Genomic DNA, 13,849 nt, shown 5'->3' with positions numbered 1-13,849 from the left:
TGGGATGGTGCCCTTCTACTCCCTGTCCTAAGGTGCCTGGTGCACCTGAGACGGTGCCCTTCAACACCCTGCCCTAAGGTGCCTGGTGCACCTGGAACGGTGCCCTTCTACTCCCTGTCCTAAGGTGCCTGGTGCACCTAAGATGGTGCCCTTATACACCCTGCCCTAAGGTGCCTGGTGTACCTGGGATGGTGCCCTTCTACACCCTGTCCTAAGGTGCCTGGTGCACCTGAGATGGTGCCCTTCAACACCCTGTCCTAAGGTGCCTGGTGCACCTGAGATGGTGCCCTTCAACACCCTGTCCTAAGGTGCCTGGTGCACCTGAGATGGTGCCCTTCAACACCCTGTCCTAAGGTGCCTGGTGCACCTGAGATGGTGCCCTTCTACACCCTGTCCTAAGGTGCCTGGTGCACCTGGGATGGTGCCCTTCAACACCCTGTCCTAAGGTGCCTGGTGCACCTGAGATGGTGCCCTTCAACACCCTGTCCTAAGGTGCCTGGTGCACCTGAGATGGTGCCCTTCTACACCCTGTCCTAAGGTGCCTGGTGCACCTGGGATGGTGCCCTTCAACACCCTGTCCTAAGGTGCCTGGTGCACCTGAGATGGTGCCCTTCTACTCCCTGTCCTAAGGTGCCTGGTGCACCTGAGATGGTGCCCTTCTACTCCCTGTCCTAAGGTGCCTGGTGCACCTGGGATGCTGCCCTTCTACGCGTTGTTGTAAGGTGCCTGGTGCACCTGGGACGGTGCCCTTCAACACCCTGCCCTAAGGTGCCTGGTGCACCTGGGACGGTGCCCTTCTACTCCCTGTCCTAAGGTGCCTGGTGCACCTGAGATGGTGCCCTTCAACACCCTGTCCTAAGGTGCCTGGTGCACCTGAGATGGTGCCCTTCAACACCCTGTCCTAAGGTGCCTGGTGCACCTGGGATGGTGCCCTTCTACTCCCTGCCCTAAGGTGCATGGTGCACCTGGGACGGTGCCCTTCTACTCCCTGCCCTAAGGTGCCTGGTGCACCTGGGACGGTGCCCTTCTACACCCTGTCCTAAGGTGCCTGGTGCACCTGGGATGGTGCCCTTCTACACTCTGTCCTAAGGTGCCTGGTGCACCTGAGATGGTGCCCTTCAACACCCTGTTCTAAGGTGCCTGGTGCACCTGGGATGGTGCCCTTTTACTCCCTGTCCTAAGGTGCCTGGTGCACCTGGGACGGTGCCCTTCTACTCCCTGCCCTGAGATGCCTGGTGCACCTGGGATGGTGCCCTTCTACACCCTGTCCTAAGGTGCCTGGTGCACCTGGGACGGTGCCCTTCTACTCCCTGCCCTAAGGTGCCTGGTGCACCTGGGATGGTGCCCTTCTACACCCTGTCCTAAGGTGCCTGGTGCACCTGAGACGGTGCCCTTCAACACCCTGTCCTAAAGTGCCTGGTGCACCTGGGATGGTGCCCTTCTACTCCCTGTCCTAAGGTGCCTGGTGCACCTGAGATGGTGCCCTTCAACACCCTGCCCTAGGGTGCCTGGTGCACCTGGGAGGGTGCCCTTCTACTCCCTGTCCTAAGGTGCCTGGTGCACCTGAGATGGTGCCCTTCAACACCCTGTCCTAAGGTGCCTGGTGCAACTGGGATGGTGCCCTTCTGCTCCCTGTCCTAAGGTGCCTGGTGCACCTGAGATGGTGCCCTTCAACACCCTGTCCTAAGGTGCCTGGTGCCCCTGGGATGGTGCCCTTCTACTCCTTGTCCTAAGGTGCCTGGTGCACCTGGGATGGTGCCCTTCTACTCCCTGTCCTAAGGTGCCTGGTGCACCTGGGACGGTGCCCTTCTACTCCCTGCCCTAAGGTGCCTGGTGCACCTGGGATGGTGCCCTTCTACTCCCTGTCCTAAGGTGCCTGGTGCACCTGGGATGGTGCCCTTCTACTCCCTGTCCTAAGGTGCCTGGTGCACCTGGGATGGTGCCCTTCTACTCCCTGCCCTATGGTGCCTGGTGCACCTGAGATGGTGCCCTTCCACACCCTGTCCTAAGGTGCCTGGTGCACCTGAGATGGTGCCCTTCAACACCCTGTCCTAAGGTGCATGGTGCACCTGAGATGGTGCCCTTCTACACCCTGTCCTAAGGTGCATGGTGCACCTGAGATGGTGCCCTTCAACACCCTGTCCTAAGGTGCATGGTGCACCTGAGATGGTGCCCTTCCACACCCTGCCCTAAGGTGCCTGGTGCACCTGGGACGGTGCCCTTCTACTCCCTGTCCTTAGGTGCCTGGTGCACCTGGGATGGTGCCCTTCAACACCCTGTCCTAAGGTGCCTGGTGCACCTGAGATGGTGCCCTTCAACACCCTGTCCTAAGGTGCCTGGTGCACCTGAGATGGTGCCCTTCAACACCCTGTCCTAAGGTGCATGGTGCACCTGAGATGGTGCCCTTCCACACCCTGCCCTAAGGTGCCTGGTGCACCTGGGGCAGTGCCCTTCTACTCCCTGCCCTAAGGTGCCTGTGCACCTGAGATGGTGCCCTTCTACACCCTGTCCAAAGGTGCCTGGTGCACCTGAGATGGTGCCCTTCTACACCCTGTCCTAAGGTGCATGGTGCACCTGAGATGGTGCCCTTCAACACCCTGTCCTTAGGTGCCTGGTACACCTGAGATGGTGCCCTTCTACTCCCTGTCCTAAGGTGCCTGGTGCACCTGAGATGGTGCCCTTCTACTCCCTGTCCTAAGGTGCCTGGTGCACCTGAGATGCTGCCTTTCTGCACCCTGTCCTAAGGTGCCTGGTGCACCTGAGATGGTGCCCTTCTACTCCCTGCCCGAAGATGCCTTGAGCACCTGGAATGGTGCCCTTGTACACCCTGCCCTAAGGTGCCTGGTGCACCTGGGACGGTGCCCTTCTACACCCTGTCCTAAGGTGCCTGGTGCACCTAGGATGGTGCCCTTCTACTCCCTGCCCTAAGATGCCTGGTGCACCTGGGATGGTGCCCTTCTACACCCTGTCCTAAGGTGCCTGGTGCACCTGGGACGGTGCCCTTCTACACCCTGTCCTAAGGTGCCTGGTGCACCTGGGATGGTGCCCTTCAACACCCTGTCCTAAAGTGCCTGGTGCACCTGGGATAGTGCCCTTCTACTCCGTGTCCTAAGGTGCCTGGTGCACCTGGGATTGTGCCCTTCTACTCCCTGTCCTAAGGTGCTTGGTGCACCTGAGATGGTGCCCTTCAACACCCTGCCCTAAGGTGCCTGGTGCACCTGGGACAGTGCCCTTCTACTCCCTGTCCTAAGGTGCCTGGTGCACCTGAGATGGTGCCCTTCAACACCCTGCCCTAAGGTGCCTGGTGCACCTGGAACGGTGCCCTTCTACTCCCTGTCCTAAGGTGCCTGGTGCACCTGAGATGGTGCCCTTCTACACCCTGCCCTTAGGTGCCTGGTGCACCTGGGATGGTGCCCTTCTACACCCTGTCCTAAGGTGCCTGGTGCACCTGAGATGGTGCCCTTCAACACCCTGTCCTAAGGTGCCTGGTGCACCTGAGATGGTGCCCTTCAGCACCCTGTCTGTTGGACAGGCCACGTGACGGGCCGCTCTCCCCCGGCTCGACCAAGCCCGAGCCAGTCATACAAGCACCACACCCCACCATTGCACGTCCTACGTCCCCTCAGGGACACCTGCCCCCGAGCATGATAACCTCGTGGGTCCGATCCACGGCCGACCCACGCGCCCAGCCCGGGCCGCCATCTTGGACACTTCGCCACGAGGCCGCCTGGCCCCCGATCGACCTCAACCCTGGGCCTAGCCCGGCCTCAGACATTCCGGCACCACCCTCCACCCAGGAGGTGAGCGAGCTACTTGGCCAGTCAATGGGAGAAAGAGGTGTCGATGGTTCTCCCCCGGCCAGTGCCGCTCGCCCATCGCCTCCCCGGGCGCTGGCTCCACCCCCCTGCTGGGTGTCTGGACTCCCTCATCCCGGACCTCCCGACCTCCAAGTGCGAGGGTCCGGACATCAAAGCACGCCAGCCCTATAACTGGGGCAGCTCCAGAACAGGAAGGCAGTTGTATCTTGGAGTCGAGAGACGAAAGAAGAACTCATCCTGGACGGACTACTGGCGCTGCCGTAGCTCTGTCCTGTGCACCATCATCCTGCCTGTTGGCGCTGCCACAGCCGTCGTAACCTTCATCCTTCACCGTCGTCCGGATCTGCTGGCGAGGCCGCGGACCGTTGTAACTGTCATCTGCATCGGGACCTGCTTGGCTTCTCCACGGCCCGTCGACCATCCTTCATCCATATCGGGACCTGCTTGGCTTCTCCACGGCCCGCCGACCACCCTTCATCCATCTCGGGACCTGTTTGGCTCCTCCACGGCCCGATCAGCAACCACGCCGAGCTCGAGGATTGAGAGCTATTGAACTCATTGGTAACTAAGACTGTCCCGCTACCCTTTTCCTCAACCAGAGATCAGAACCGAGGGGACCCCTGAGTCCAGACCTCCTTGTATTATATCAACGTAACCTAAGAAGTGCATATAAAGTCTCGTTAACCTTCAATCTTGTGTGGTGTCCGTCTGTGGGGGGGAAGTTACTTATCTGTACAGTCGTTGGAGACGGCTCTCCCTGGAGACCTCTCCCCGTAATCTCGGCCGACCCTCCCGGTCCGTCTAACATTGGTGGCCAGCGGCGCGATCCGAATCACCGCATAACGTACAGAGAGTAGCTCACCCCACAACGAACAACAATGTCGACTAAAGAGAGCGGATCAACTGAGAAGTTCCAAATGGAAAAGCTAGAGGAATACAGCCATCGTGAACTAAAGCAGTTCTGCATCGAACTAGGTATCGCTACCACCGGACTAAGTACCAAGGACGATTTTAAGCATGCCCTAGAATCTTGGGCAGAGACCGGGGATGTCGAAGCCCCGGAGCAAAGCACCGCGAAAAAGACCAACACGGCCCCTGAAGAGCAAAGAACGGGTCTCTCGCAAGACGAGATCCAAGAAAGAGAAAAAGCCCGACTACACGAACTTGAAATGGCCCGACTCAAGATGGACATAGAACTCAAATTGGCCGAGCAAAAAATAAACTTAGAGCACCTTCGCCTCCGAGAAGAAAGAGAGGAGAAACAGAGGCAAAGGGAGCTCGAGGAAAAAAGACTAACGTACGAGCACGAGCGGAACCTAGCCGAGATCAACCTGCGCAAACAGAATAAAGAATTAGGGGTGCCCGACAGACCGTCCACCCCCGGGACCACGGACAAAAAAGTGCACATCCCCAAGGATGTGGTCCGAGAATATTTTCGAGAAGACGACATCCAGCAATGGTTTAAAGCATATGAAATCGCGATGACTGCGCACCGGATCGATAGAGCCGACTGGGGAGCCGGCCTATGGGGCAAATTCCTCAATGAGGGCCGCGATACTCTGTTACAGCTCCCAGACCACCAGATGACCTCCTACGACCATATGAAAGCGGCCCTCCTCACTCGCTATGGCCTCACGCCCGAGATGTACCGTCAGAGGTTCCGAGACTGCACACGCATTCCAGGTACAACTTGGGTGGACTATGTAACGTACTTTAGCCGAGCCTTCGAAGGCTGGATCAGAGGGAACAACGTCACGACCTACGAGCAGTTGTTCAATCTGATGGTATGGGAGCATCTGTCCAACAACTGCTTCATTGAACTACGCCAACACCTCCTCGACAGCAAGTTAACCGATCCCCGGCAGCTCGCAGCCGAAGCTGACCGGTGGGAGATCACCCGAGTGGGCCGGAATGGGTCCTACGAGCAGAACAGGAACAACAATGGTCACCACCGATCCAGAGGAGGAGGAGGGGGCCAAGGACGAGGAAGAGACAACACTCCGGCCGCCCCCACTACCAGCACCACCCCCCCGGCCAACCGGGGCAGCACCCCGGCGCGACCGGGATACAGAGCCAATGTTACATGTCACCGATGCCAACGAGTCGGCCACTATGCAAATGACCCAAGCTGCCCGCAGTATCAGAGCCCAAGACCCCGCCAGGTGACCGCCGCGGCACTAGGGGAAGAACAGATCTCCGAGGAACAAGAAACAGACGAGCAAGAGTATCAAGGGTGGGAGCCAGCCGCCATGACTCTCGCGTGCTTAGGGGGAAGAGACATGGTCCCGCGGGTCCCCCTACCCGCTAACACCCAGAAGTACGGCCAATGGGTGAGCATCAATGGACAACGGGCCGAAGCCCTTCGAGACACCGGGGCCAGTGTGACAGCCGTCCGCTGTCATCTGGTGACCCCAGAGCAATATCTACCGAACATTCTCTGCCCTGTACGATCAGCCGACAACTCGGAGAGTCTGTGTCGGATGGCCTGCGTCCCCTTTGAATGGGGAGGGGTCTCCGGCATGTTGAAAGTAACGGTCCGAGACGACGCCCCCGTGGACTGCCTCCTCGGAAATGACCTGGAAAGCTCCCCGTGGGCAGCCGTGGAGCGAAAAGAACACTTGGGGATGTTGGGCGTCCCAGACTGGGCGTGCGTCACCACCCGGTCTATGGCCGCCCGTGCCAACCATCACCCGGAAGAACCAGAATGGCCGGCGCCTCCGCCGCCGGTCGCCCCCGCCGAGACCCCCGACCAGTGCATCCCCCTCGAACCTGCTCAACCTTCCGACCTTGCTAATCTCGACCAGTGGGCTCAAGAAGGGGGGCCCACACAAGAACAATTTCGTCAGGAGCAGAAGACCTGTCCCTCCCTTGAGGGACTCCGACAACAAGCGCTCGCCCAAAGCGCAGGGGATACCTCCGGAGCTCATTGGGTCTACTGGGACAATGACCTACTGTACAGCGAGCAACGAATCGCCGAGCTGGGGGCCAACCGAGTACTAGTGGTGCCACTCCGCTTTAGAGACTTCCTGCTAAATCTGGCCCACGATGTCCCCCTGGCAGGGCACCTGGGACAAGATAAAACCTACAGTCGCCTAGTGACCCACTTCTTCTGGCCAAAAATGAGAAACGATGTGCACCAGCATTGCCGATCTTGCCCCACGTGCCAAGCCAGTGGGAAGAGCGGCCGCAAATTAAAGGCCCCCCTGCAACCCTTTCCCGTAGTCACAACCCCATTTGAGAGGGTCGGAATAGACATTGTGGGACCCCTAGACCCACGTACAAGACAAGGCCATCGCTTCATCCTAGTACTAGTGGACCACGCCACCCGCTACCCTGAGGCTATTCCTCTCCGGACCGTCACAGCCCCAGTGGTCGGCAGGGCCCTGATGGGGATCTTCTCCCGTGTGGGGTTCCCCCGAGAAGTCGTCAGTGACAGAGGCACGAACTTTATTTCCAAATACATGAAGTCCCTCTGGCAACAGTGTGGGGTCACCTACCGCTTCACGACCCCCTATCACCCCCAAGGAAACGGACTTGTTGAACGGTTCAATCGCACACTAAAAGGGATGATCGGGGGATTGGAAGAACCCCTCCGTCGCCAGTGGGACGTGCTGCTGCCGTGCCTCCTCTTCGCCTACCGGGAGGTCCCACAGAAGTCCCTAGGCTTCAGCCCATTCGAGCTGCTCTATGGGCACCCAGTACGGGGGCCACTCAGCCTGATCAAAGAAGGCTGGGAGTTGCCTCCGGCCAAGAGTCCTCCAGATGTCTTCCGGTACCTCCTCACCCTCCGCAACCAGTCCCAGCGGTTCAGAGACCTAGCGAAAGCCAACCTAGAGGCCAGTCAAGAGGACATGAAGAGATGGTATGACCAGAACGCCTCATCTATTGAATTCGAGCCGGGGCAACAGGTCTGGGTAATGTCCCCCACAGAACCGTGCGCCCTCCAAGACAAATGGACGGGACCCTTCAAGGTAATCGAGCGCAAGGGACCCGCCACCTATCTGATCGATATGGAGTCCGCCCGGAATCCGCTCCGAGTCCTCCACACCAACAGACTGAAACCCCACTTTGCACGAACAGAACTCAGCCTCTTGATGGCCACAGACAACGGGGTTGAGGACGACTCCGAGCCTCTCCCTGACCTCTTGCGGACCCAGGAGCAAGACGGCTCCGTGGATGGGGTCCGACTCTCGGAGACCCTCACCCAGGAACAACGCCAAGAGTGCCAAGCCCTCCTATCACGATTTGCCAGCCTGTTCTCCCTCACCCCAGGTGTCACTTCCTGGTGTGTGCACGATGTGGACACCGGAGACAGCCCTCCTATCCGCCACCGGGCCTACCGCGTACCTGATCGGGTACGGGCCTGCATCCAGGCGGAAGTAACTAAGATGCTCACGCTCGGGGTCATCGAGCCCTCCGACAGTCCATGGGCCAGCCCGGTCGTACTGGTCCCCAAAGCAGCCGCCCCCGGAACCACACCCGAACTCCGGTTCTGTGTCGACTACCGGGGCCTGAATGAAGTCACCAGAACGGACGCACACCCCATCCCCCGGGCAGATGAACTGGTCGACCGAATGGGCGCTGCCCGTTACCTCAGCATCTTCGATCTAACGGCAGGCTATTGGCAGATCGGTCTCACACCCCGAGCACAAGAACGTTCTGCCTTCTCCACCCCCGATGGCCACTATCACTTCACGGTCATGCCCTTCGGCATGAAAAATGCCCCAGCGACTTTCCAACGGCTCGTCAATCAGGTCCTGGCGGGGCTCGAAGAGTTCAGCGCCGCCTACCTGGACGACATCGCTGTGTACAGCCACCACTGGACCGAGCACCTCCACCACCTCCAGGCAGTGTTGCAAGCCCTTCAGCGAGCTGGCCTCACGATCAAGGCCAGCAAATGTCAAATTGGACAAGGGTCAGTGACCTACCTCGGACACCAAGTGGGAAGCGGTCTAGTGGCCCCTCTTCAACTGAAAATTGCCGCCATCCAGAACTGGCAACCCCCTAACACTCAAACTGAGGTGCGAGCCTTCCTGGGCCTCACGGGCTACTACCGAAGGTTCGTGAAAGACTATGGTACCATCGTGGGGCCTCTCACCGAACTCACGTCGAAAAATCAGCCCAAGAAGGTGAACTGGACCCCAGAGTGTCAAGCGGCCTTCGAACAGCTAAAGGCCGCCATGTGTTCCGCTCCTGTACTCCAGGCCCCAGACTACAGCCGGGAGTTCGTCGTCCAGACGGACGCCTCCGACCAGGGCATTGGGGCGGTCCTGTCCCAGGTGAACACCGAAGGCCTTGATCAACCGGTGGCCTTCATCAGCCGGAGACTCCTACCACGGGAGCAACGCTGGAGCACCATAGAGAGGGAAGCCTTCGCTGTGGTATGGGCCCTCAAGAAGCTCCGACCCTACCTTTTTGGCACCCACTTCCGGGTGCAGACTGACCACCGACCCCTGCAGTGGTTGATGCATATGCGGGGGGAAAACCCAAAACTGCTACGCTGGTCCATCTCCTTGCAAGGTATGGACTTTACCGTTGAACACCGGCCTGGGTCTGACCACGCCAACGCGGATGGCCTGTCCCGGTTTTTCCGCCTCGACGAAGAGAGTCCCCAAGAGGATGGGTAACTCTCCCCGCCTTCAGCTGGGGGGGACGCATGTTGGACAGGCCACGTGACGGGCCGCTCTCCCCCGGCTCGACCAAGCCCGAGCCAGTCATACAAGCACCACACCCCACCATTGCACGTCCTACGTCCCCTCAGGGACACCTGCCCCCGAGCATGATAACCTCGTGGGTCCGATCCACGGCCGACCCACGCGCCCAGCCCGGGCCGCCATCTTGGACACTTCGCCACGAGGCCGCCTGGCCCCCGATCGACCTCAACCCTGGGCCTAGCCCGGCCTCAGACATTCCGGCACCACCCTCCACCCAGGAGGTGAGCGAGCTACTTGGCCAGTCAATGGGAGAAAGAGGTGTCGATGGTTCTCCCCCGGCCAGTGCCGCTCGCCCATCGCCTCCCCGGGCGCTGGCTCCACCCCCCTGCTGGGTGTCTGGACTCCCTCATCCCGGACCTCCCGACCTCCAAGTGCGAGGGTCCGGACATCAAAGCACGCCAGCCCTATAACTGGGGCAGCTCCAGAACAGGAAGGCAGTTGTATCTTGGAGTCGAGAGACGAAAGAAGAACTCATCCTGGACGGACTACTGGCGCTGCCGTAGCTCTGTCCTGTGCACCATCATCCTGCCTGTTGGCGCTGCCACAGCCGTCGTAACCTTCATCCTTCACCGTCGTCCGGATCTGCTGGCGAGGCCGCGGACCGTTGTAACTGTCATCTGCATCGGGACCTGCTTGGCTTCTCCACGGCCCGTCGACCATCCTTCATCCATATCGGGACCTGCTTGGCTTCTCCACGGCCCGCCGACCACCCTTCATCCATCTCGGGACCTGTTTGGCTCCTCCACGGCCCGATCAGCAACCACGCCGAGCTCGAGGATTGAGAGCTATTGAACTCATTGGTAACTAAGACTGTCCCGCTACCCTTTTCCTCAACCAGAGATCAGAACCGAGGGGACCCCTGAGTCCAGACCTCCTTGTATTATATCAACGTAACCTAAGAAGTGCATATAAAGTCTCGTTAACCTTCAATCTTGTGTGGTGTCCGTCTGTGGGGGGGAAGTTACTTATCTGTACAGTCGTTGGAGACGGCTCTCCCTGGAGACCTCTCCCCGTAATCTCGGCCGACCCTCCCGGTCCGTCTAACACTGTCCTAAGGTGCCTGGTGCACCTGAGATGGTGCCCTTCTACACCCTGTCCTAAGGTGCCTGGTGCACCTGGGATGGTGCCCTTCAACACCCTGTCCTAAGGTGCCTGGTGCACCTGAGATGGTGCCCTTCTACTCCCTGTCCTAAGGTGCCTGGTGCACCTGGGATGCTGCCCTTCTACGCGTTGTCGTAGGGTGCCTGGTGCACCTGGGACGGTGCCCTTCAACACCCTGCCCTGAGGTGCCTGGTGCACCTGGGACGGTGCCCTTCTACTCCCTGTCCTAAGGTGCCTGGTGCACCTGAGATGGTGCCCTTCTACTCCCTGCCCTATGGTGCCTGGTGCACCTGAGATGGTGCCCTTCCACACCCTGTCCTAAGGTGCCTGGTGCACCTGAGATGGTGCCCTTCAACACCCTGTCCTAAGGTGCATGGTGCACCTGAGATGGTGCCCTTCTACACCCTGTCCTAAGGTGCATGGTGCACCTGAGATGGTGCCCTTCTACACCCTGCACTAAGGTGCCTGGTGCACCTGGGATGGTGCCCTTCTACTCCCTGTCCTAAGGTGCCTGGTGCACCTGAGATGGTGCCCTTCTACACCCTGTCCTAAGGTGCCTGGTGCACCTGAGATGGAGCCCTTCTACACCATGTCCTAAGGTGCCTGGTGCATCTGAGATGGTGCCCTTCTACACCCTGTCATAAGGTGCCTGGTGCACCTGAGATGGTGCCCTTCAACACCCTGTCCTAAGGTGCCTGGTGCACCTGGGATGGTGCCCTTCTACTCCCTGTCCTAAGGTGCCTGGTGCACCTGGGATGGTGCCCTTCTACTCCCTGTCCTAAGGTGCCTGGTGCACCTGGGATGGTGCCCTTCTACTCCCTGTCCTAAGGTGCCTGGTGCACCTGGGATGGTGCCCTTCTACTCCCTGTCCTAAGGTGCCTGGTGCACCTGAGATGGTGCCCTTCAACACCCTGTCCTAAGGTGCATGGTGCACCTGAGATGGTGCCCTTCCACACCCTGCCCTAAGGTGCCTGGTGCACCTGGGACGGTGCCCTTCTACTCCCTGTCCTAAGGTGCCTGGTGCACCTGGGATGGTGCCCTTCAACACCCTGTCCTAAGGTGCCTGGTGCACCTGAGATGGTGCCCTTCAACACCCTGTCCTAAGGTGCCTGGTGCACCTGGGATGGTGCCCTTCTACACCCTGTCCTAAGGTGCATGGTGCACCTGAGATGGTGCCCTTCCACACCCTGCCCTAAGGTGCCTGGTGCACCTGAGATGGTGCCCTTCAACACCCTGTCCTAAGGTCCCTGGTGCACCTGGGACGGTGCCCTTCTACACCCTGTCCTAAGGTGCCTGGTGCACCTGGGATGGTGCCCTTCAACACCCTGTCCTAAAGTGCCTGGTGCACCTGGGATAGTGCCCTTCTACTCCGTGTCCTAAGGTGCCTGGTGCACCTGGGATTGTGCCCTTCTACTCCCTGTCCTAAGGTGCTTGGTGCACCTGAGATGGTGCCCTTCAACACCCTGCCCTAAGGTGCCTGGTGCACCTGGGACAGTGCCCTTCTACTCCCTGTCCTAAGGTGCCTGGTGCACCTGAAATGGTGCCCTTCAACACCATGCCCTAAGGTGCCTGGTGCACCTGGAACGGTGCCCTTCTACTCCCTGTCCTAAGGTGCCTGGTGCACCTGAGATGGTGCCCTTCTACACCCTGCCCTTAGGTGCCTGGTGCACCTGGGATGGTGCCCTTCTACACCCTGTCCTAAGGTTTCTGGTGCACCTGAGATGGTGCCCTTCAACACCCTGTCCTAAGGTGCCTGGTGCACCTGAGATGGTGCCCTTCAACACCCTGTCCTAAGGTGCCTGGTGCACCTGAGATGGTGCCCTTCTACACCCTGTCCTAAGGTGCCTGGTGCACCTGGGATGGTGCCCTTCAACACCATGTCCTAAGGTGCCTAGTGCACCTGAGATGGTACCCTTCTACTCCCTGTCCTAAGGTGCCTGGTGCACCTGGGATGCTGCCCTTCTACGCGTTGTCGTAAGGTGCCTGGTGCACCTGGGACGGTACCCTTCAACACCCTGCCCTAAGGTGCCTGGTGCACCTGGGACGGTGCCCTTCTACACCCTGTCCTAAGGTGCCTGGTGCACCTGAGATGGTGCCCTTCTACTCCCTGCCCTATGGTGCCTGGTGCACCTGAGATGGTGCCATTCCACACCCTGTCCTAAGGTGCCTGGTGCACCTGAGATGGTGCCCTTCAACACCCTGTCCTAAGGTGCATGGTGCACCTGAGATGGTGCCCTTCTACACCCTGTCCTAAGGTGCCTGGTGCATCTGAGATGGTGCCCTCAACACCCTGTCCTAAGGTGCATGGTGCCCTGAGATGGTGCCCTTCTACACCCTGTCCTAAGGTGCATGGTGCACCTGAGATGGTGCCCTTCTACCCCCTGCACTAAGGTGCCTGGTGCACCTGGGATGGTGCCCTTCTACTCCCTGTCCTAAGGTGCCTGGTGCACCTGAGATGGTGCCCTTCTACACCCTGTCCTAAGGTGCCTGGTGCACCTGAGATGGTGCCCTTCTACACCCTGTCCTAAGGTGCCTGGTGCATCTGAGATGGTGCCCTTCTACACCCTGTCCTAAGGTGCCTGGTGCACCTGAGATGGTGCCCTTCAACACCCTGTCCTAAGGTGCCTGGTGCACCTGGGATGGTGCCCTTCTACTCCCTGTCCTAAGGTGCCTGGTGCACCTGGGATGGTGCCCTTCTACTCCCTGTCCTAAGGTGCCTGGTGCACCTGGGACGGTGCCCTTCTACTCCCTGCCCTAAGGTGCCTGGTGCACCTGGGATGGTGCCCTTCTACTCCCTGTCCTAAGGTGCCTGGTGCACCTGGGATGGTGCCCTTCTACTCCCTGTCCTAAGGTGCCTGGTGCACCTGGGATGGTGCCCTTCTACTCCCCGTCCTAAGGTGCCTGGTGCACCTGAGATGGTGCCCTTCAACACCCTGTCCTAAGGTGCATGGTGCACCTGAGATGGTGCCCTTCCACACCCTGCCCTAAGGTGCCTGGTGCACCTGGGACGGTGCCCTTCTACTCCCTGTCCTAAGGTGCCTGGTGCACCTGGGATGGTGCCCTTCAACACCCTGTCCTAAGGTGCCTGGTGCACCTGAGATGGTGCCCTTCAACACCCTGTCCTAAGGTGCCTGGTGCACCTGAGATGGTGCCCTTCAACACCCTGTCCTAAGGTGCCTGGTGCACCTGAGATGGTGCCCTTCCACACCCTGCCCT

Source organism: Lissotriton vulgaris, chromosome 7 (assembly GCF_964263255.1).
Source record: "Lissotriton vulgaris chromosome 7, aLisVul1.2, whole genome shotgun sequence".
NCBI classification, from domain to species: Eukaryota; Metazoa; Chordata; class Amphibia; order Caudata; family Salamandridae; genus Lissotriton; species Lissotriton vulgaris.
Note: the sequence above shows the minus strand (reverse complement) of the source record.